Source organism: Anabrus simplex, chromosome 6 (genome assembly GCF_040414725.1).
Source record: "Anabrus simplex isolate iqAnaSimp1 chromosome 6, ASM4041472v1, whole genome shotgun sequence".
Lineage (NCBI taxonomy): Eukaryota > Metazoa > Arthropoda > Insecta > Orthoptera > Tettigoniidae > Anabrus > Anabrus simplex.
Window position 1 is genome coordinate 348,213,949 of NC_090270.1, and position 7,528 is coordinate 348,221,476.

The window sequence follows — 7,528 nt, forward strand, 5'->3', positions numbered from 1 at the left end:
GCCAACGGCCATACCATGTTGAATACACCGGTTCTCGTCCGATCACCGCAGTTAAGCAACATTGGGCGTGGTCAGTACTTGGATGGGTGACCGCTTGGGAACACCACGTGCCGTTGGCTCAATTCCCTTTTTACCTACTATTCTGATCTCTAAATAACCCTTTATCATCAACTTTAGCCTTACGGCTGCACAAATGTCGAAATTGATCGATTTTTGTTACATGTGAAACTAACCAGATGTTCTTAACTTTCCAACATGATTCAAGTTTATTGTAGATACTTAACTTCCTCCGAGGTGCCCGCCTAACCTGACCTGATGATGATGATGATGATGATGATGATGATGATGATGATGATTATGCGAGAGAGAGAGAGAGAGAGAGAGAGAGAGAGAGAGAGAGTGTGTGTGTGTGTGTGTGTGTGTGTGTGTGTGTGTGTGTGTGTGTGTGTGTGCTGTTATTTTTCTTTTAGGTTAGTGCAGCATAGTGTGCCCTGTCTGTAGGCGGCCCCTCACGGATTCTTAACTCTTCATTCTACTACGTCCTATTTCGCGTAAGATTACAGGTAAGAAGGGTAATCAGTGCCAGGGCGGAACGTGGGTTCGAATCTCCCTGCCCGCCAAGAAAATCGCGAGGAAGATGGTTTCCAAACAACGTCATCGACACTGTCGTGATAACAATGAAAGCCGTGTCCTAGCAACCGCACGCCGCATGTAGCAGCCCTTCAAAGAGGCGAAAAATGATTTCATTTTATGTTCTTTCAGGTAAGATAAGATACTATCGCTGACCCGTTGATATAACGACGACGTTCGGTAATAAGTTGCAAGTCTGTTGTGCGCTATTCTCTGCAGGTAACTGGGCGTCTCTCATAAGCTTGCTTACGAACGATGATGTACTAGTGCAGGAGAGTGACCCTTGTGCGCGTGTTCCGACAAATCGTAGCATTGACTCCCAGGACTTTGCATTTCTACCTAAGATGAGACGGTTTCCTAATAAGACTGAGAAAGTAACGTTTTCGACGACAAGTGTTAGTTGAAAGTGTCGTGACGTTTTAGGTTAGGTGACGTGAGGAAAGTGCTCGATTTCAGTAGCCTGCACGTCGGCTGACCGACCTTTCGGCAAGTGATGAATTCCATAGAACTAACCTCAACTCCCCATATCATTACCGTTACCGTCCTGGATTTAAATAGGCCATTCTGAGCTCAACTTGGCGAGTTCGATTCCGGTTCACTCCCTTGGTATTTGAATGGCCAAACACGTCGGCCTAATGCCTGTAGATTTACGGGCACGTAAAATAGAAGAACTCCTGCGGGACAAAATTTCGCCTCAGCGGCGTCTCCGGAAACGGTAAATAGTAGTTAGTGGGGCGTAAAGTAAATAACATTTTTCACTACCTACCACTACTACTTCCTGTTAGGCCGGTACGGATTTTTCGTACTTCGGCAATAATACGTCCATTTGCCCAGCACCTGAACACTGCGTACCTGTACGTCCTACTTTTTCCTCCTTACCTTAGTACTACCGGTTAGAATTCAAAGAATAGGGAGGTTAGGTATCCTGCGTCTAACACGGTCGCCCTTTCACTGCTACCCGGGTCCTATATCCTCTTTTCTGCTGAAGACAAACACCTCAACTTCTCTTCTTAATGTTAATAACTACAATCATCATCTTCATTACCTGATTGCTTTCACGAGTTCGCAGGAATTGATAGGCCTAGAATGGAGACCCTGTTCTAAGACATGATTGCAGCGAACCGAGCAAAAGGGGCATAAACTGATCGTGGATCTGCTAACTTCAAGCTAAATTACGCACACTTTTATCATCACCAGTCTTGAAAACTGGGAGGGAGGCCTGCATCTTCTCATTACAGGGTAGATGCTAGATATTTCGGGTGCAATATACTGCAGGTTAGGCTTGGATCACCTAAACTAATTAAGAAAAAATAAAAATCTTGAGGTACCGTACCGGTACTGGTCTGGTCTAGTCATACGAAGAGTAACCCTAGCGCAGCTGGCCTAAAAATCATCAGGTCCCTTTACGCATATCCTCCCATGAATGTAAATGACTCGGTATCCCTCATTACGGTACTTCAATTGATATTTGAGGGAAGAGGACTCTTAAACCTCCTGTTTTCTTCACAGGGTATTCTTTTACAGCACAAACTTGAGTAGTAGTAGTAGTAGTAGTAGTAGTAGTAGTAGTAGTAGTAGAAGAAGAAGAAGAAGGAAGGAAGGAAGGAAGGAAGGAAGGAAGGAAGGAAGGTTGTAGTCAGGAAGGGCATCCAGCCGTATAATCACACCGAATCCACATGGCGAGAGAAGTTGTGTTAACCGTGCATCTACCCTGTGTTAGATCCTTCCTTCCTTCCTTCCTTCCTTCCTTCCTTCCTTCCTGATTTCCATCTGCAAGTAAGAATTGAACGTCCAACGTGTTAACCCAACACGTATTCCTGCAATTCCCGGCGTCGTTCGGACCAGGAGAAAGAAAGAAAGAAAGAAAGAAAGAAAGAAAGAAAGAAAGAAAAAGTTCCTTACACGTCGAAAGGGACATAGCATTCTCGCGGTTTCGCACTTTACTGACCTTATTCTTTTTTGAGGTTAGGTATGCCGCTGTACTTGTAAGTCAAAGAAGTAATTGCGTAGCCTTTTTGTAATTACATTCGACGTAACCTCAAACTTTAATACTATTATTTGAAGTCAGTTCACGCGATCGTCTTCGTTCTATGCTGCTAATAGTGTGATCGATTCTCGCCGCAGCCAGTAGGTTATTTTAAGGAGGCATACTCTCACTTAATGGCAGCTTTGAAACCAAAGGTCGGTTACGAAAGTTAGGTAAAAGTCGTCGTCGTCGACATAGTAGTAGCGGTAGTTGTTTTTTTTTTTTAATAGCCTTAGCCTACTGTTGTTGTTTGTTGTTTGAGTCACCAGTCCGTAGACTGGTTTGATGCAGCCCTCCACGCCACCCTATCCTGTGCCAACCTTTTCGTTTCTATGTAACTATTGCATCCTACATGTGCTTGTCATGTCCGTACCTTGGTCTACCCCTACAGTTCTTACCGCCTACACATCGTTCTAAAACCAACTGAATAAGTCCTGGGTGTCTTAAGATGGGTCCTATCATTGTATCTCTTGTTCTCATCCAATTTTTTCTGAAGTTGTTCTCTGTAGGCAGCTCCCTCGGAAGCTTCTGTCTACCTCAAGCTGTCCAACTTGAGGGAGGACGCGATCGGCTGTAATATTGGAACAATTAGTAATACCGCCTGGTGTAGATATACTATATATGGGCTTCTTTTCGATTGTGAATAGGCCTAGAGATATTCGGTCCTGGCTTTGTTGCCCGGGGTAGGCGGGACGTTTCTACCAGGCTGTGCTTCCCTCCTACAGGTCAGGGACAAAGTCTTTCGTGAGACTTAACCGGCTGTCTTCCGGTCTGGGCCTTAAGGTACGCCCTGAAATACACCTAGACGTTCTAGGATTCCTCTTTAACTAGGCTTCTCTTCTCTTCCCTTACAAGGGCCTTAAAACAGCAGGAAGTGAGAGAGGGTACCTGACCGTGAGGCAAGTGCCTATGGCCCTAAATACTGCGACTAAAATGAACTTAAAGAGCTAGCAAGAGACCTGGAATCTGACAAGTCGTGGAAACTAGTCCCTAATTTATATGTTTCCTTCTTTATGCCCTTTTATGCAATGCTATTAGAGGCAGATTACGGTGGGTCTCCTTGCTACTGCAGAAATCCACCTGAAGGCCGAACGTCCCTTGCTCTCATTCGAAAGTGGCTAGAGTCCACAAACAGTTCTCTGCCTTGGCAGCTAGAGGAAGGATGGGACTTCCTTCAGGTAAGCGGTGGTCGCTCCCGGGGGCGTCGCGACGACGGCGGCTGCCCCTAAATGTCGGCATGGAGAGGGAGCTGAGGAAATGCTGTCCATGGAACACACCTGCGCCAGGACGCCCTGAACAAGGCGGGCAGCACTTCTTTCATTTGAGGAGCAGCATTAATCCTTTGGCTATCCCTTCCTACCTTGAACTGAACCTTCCGCCGCCCCCACGGGACGCAGGGTGCACGAGAAAGGAGCTAGGAAGCACGTCCCCAACTTATCGCCGCGCAGCCCACCCGACAGCTAGCCACTGCTGTTTCCTGCGCGGTCCGAGTAGCCTGATACACTCCGCCATTTTCAGGGAAAATTTAACACACATTCGCAGTCCAGCGCTCGCACTGTCCAGACGCTCCCAGCACCAAGCTCCAGAGAGACTAGCACCCTGAAAGCTAGCTCACTACGTCTACTGCGAAACTACGGTACTCAGTACCAACCAAGCAACAAAGCCCAGTCACCAGAGAGCCCCCTAGCTCCCGGAGAACAGGCCACCTGCCATACAGCCTGTTCAAATCCAACAATCGACAACTGCCAGCCAAGAATAGGCAGAATCAAGCAAGACCGTGAGCAATTTGTCAGAGCCCTGTATCAGGCAATTTGTCAGAGCCCTCAGTGTGGTCACTGGTTCGGAACTCGTCCCGTTGCGACACGGTAAAACTACACTTGTTCCGACCGTGCCCACTGAGCGAGCACCTAACAGCGCGCCGGTCCTCTTATTGAGTTTGACCGTTCCAGTGTTTTATAACAAACACCCAAGTCTCACCTGCCCTAACCCAGCCCTGTCGGGACCACCTCGGTGGACTGAGTAGCCGAGACACCGACCTCCCACTGAAAACCATGGACCCACCCAACTTCAACGAACCACTCTTAATCAGAACCAAGGAACGCTACCCCAGCTCCTACCCCTTCATTTTCCCGCTTCCATATGACCCATACAGTGACATCTCACCCAAACGCCTGTTCCTTCACCGTAAAAACACATATACAGCCATACAACCAGTCCTTCAACACGTACAAATGGCGCAAGAGCTCTGTAATGGATGTATTATATTATTTTCTATTAACAGACAAGCAAGCTACAATGCAATCCTTAAACATCTAAGAACTGAGAACATCCAGTACAGAGTCTGCTCCGAACACACCTCAGACATGGAAACAGCCACACGAACAGAACCTGACACTCAACACCAAACAACACAAACAGATAACACCGTAGATGATGCACCCCTCACCTCCCCCCTTCCCCCCCAACCTGAAACCGAGCCCGGGACTGAGACCCTATCAGTCTCACAACCGGGCACGGACACAACACACAAGTACACTCAGACTAGGAGGAGACGTAAAAAATCTGCTCCTAGGACTGCCAGACAGCCAACACATAAAACCAACACAACAGTGACTCGAACCCACGACCCACCCCGCCCCTCCCTTGTCATACAATGCTTCAACTGCCTTCTACTACACCACTCTGCAGCTACCTGCACTGCGGCCACTCGCTGCAACAGATGTGGCGGCTCACACCGTCACACTGACTGCACGGTACCGCGGGACCAGCCGAGGTGTGCAAACTGCCAAGGCAGTCATGCCGCCTCATTCCCTGGCTGTCCCTTTATTAAGAAGGCAGTGAAGGAACACTACAGACACGCCAAACATCTACAGTCAAGCACTAAACCTACAGTACATACAGCTACCACTACCCTACCTCACTCAAACCCTGGACACTATACCCAACAGCCCAGTTACCAGACCAGACAGGACACCACCACCACCATCCTGAACTTACTTCTAAACCTCATATCTACCCATAACCAGAACCCCCCACCCCCCATGCCCATGCCAAGCAAACAACTCATCATAGACTAAAGTCTCCAAGCATCCCACCCCCGCCAAGTCAGTAAGAACATGTCCTCACTTCCTTAACAGCACAATCACCTCACTCCTTAAAGCTCCAACTAAACAAAACACTGGAACACTCGGACACCGAAGCGGGTGCACCACAACGAACTGCCGCATTTCCAATGCTGTAAACGTCCACACTTAAATGCTGTATTTCTAAATTAAAGTATCAAAAACACCCGATACTCAGGAATATAAACATATTCCTGCGCACAATCCAGCGGCAAGGCCCGGTTACCCAAGCAACACCGGGCGTGGTCAGGGTTTGGATGGGTGACCATCCAAATTTTACCCTTGCCGCTGGCTCAGAGACAAAAAATTTAGACATTTTCCTAACATCCAGCCATGGCACGCACAGAATAAGGTTGAATTTTCCATAATACCACAAAACCGCACACATAATACAGTTAAACTTTCACCATTTTATTATTATTATTATTATTATTATTATTATCACCCAAATATATTTTATTCTTTTTATACTTATTTTCTACAACAGGCCAGGTGAGGAGCGCGGCATAGCGCACCGGTACTGGCACCGCAAAACGGCACTCCCATCAGGGGTGTCCAAACTGAAAATATGGAAAAATTTAACACACAACACAACACACACATTCGCACAGGAACACATTCCAAGCCTATGCTCTGAGCAGTCAACATCGCCAGAGAGCCCAGCCACCGAGCGAGTACCCTGACTACCGACAGCGCTTTGCCGTCTCCCGCTAGCTACTCTCGCCTTCGGTACTAAAGTACTGCTCCCCGCCGCTTGGAGCGCTCCACCGAGCTATCCTGCTAAGCGAGCCCGGCTCGCCCTCCAGTCACCGACCGCCAGCCGCACCAAGGTTCACCCGGCAACGGCCGCCATCTTGTCGACCACAGCCGTTCCCAGCGCGGTCCGACTTTTCGGATATACTCCAACGAGTCCTTCTGCGGTCGCCATCAGTCACCCAGCTACCTCCAGACCATTACAGTCAGCCTGCCTTGTGCGGGCACACTAAAGAAGCCTGAAAAAGAAAAAGAGCTTTTGTCTAGTGCACAGTTTGGTTGCCTGCTCGTGACTTGTCCCGGTGCGACCCGGCAAATCTACACCTGGCACGACTGGTACCTGCTGTGTACACCCTAATAGGCGATTGGTCCTCCACGGAGTTTGACCGTTCCAGTGCTTCTTTTTCCCAACCCACCTGCCAAGTCCGACAATAACAGCAAGGAATATGGACAACCCTGGTGGATTGAGTAGCTGGGGCCCATATTCCGATTTCGCCCAGCCCTTGAACGTTACTTTCAACCACCAATCAAAGCACGATCAAACCAACTATTTTATAATAGCCTGCCCCAACCTTGACAACCTACCATCCTTCAGGAAAATGCTCGCCTCAAAATTCCGACCCTGCACCCACCTCATCCATAGTATCAGAGAAGAAACCCACCTCATCCACCGCATCCAAAAACATGCAGTATTCTTCTTCCTATTCACCAACCACCCTTCCAATAATCAAGCCATAACCGATATTCTCACCAGCAGCAAAATCCAATACCAATTCCGTGAAAACCAACCCACCCCCACTGAGCAAGAAGAAACTCCTGAGGAAGAGACTGAATCATCCGAGGAAGAGGCAGAAGAAGAGGAGGAACAGCACGATTTTGAGCACCCTTTCCATTACATCAGACACGATTCTCCATTCCCCACTTCTCAAAAATGCGACATCCTTTTACTACCCCTAACTTCTCCAGGCCCCATACCACTTACCCGTAAAATCATCAT

The 7,528-nt window shown here is 48.0% G+C and overlaps 1 non-coding gene across 1 annotated transcript; it reads left to right on the top strand.

Moving 5' to 3' along the window:
- Positions 1–119, top strand: LOC137501401 (5S ribosomal RNA). Its single transcript, XR_011018544.1, has one exon. It is a non-coding gene; the product is annotated as a 5S ribosomal RNA (ribosomal RNA).
- Positions 120–7,528: the final 7,409 nt, after the last annotated feature.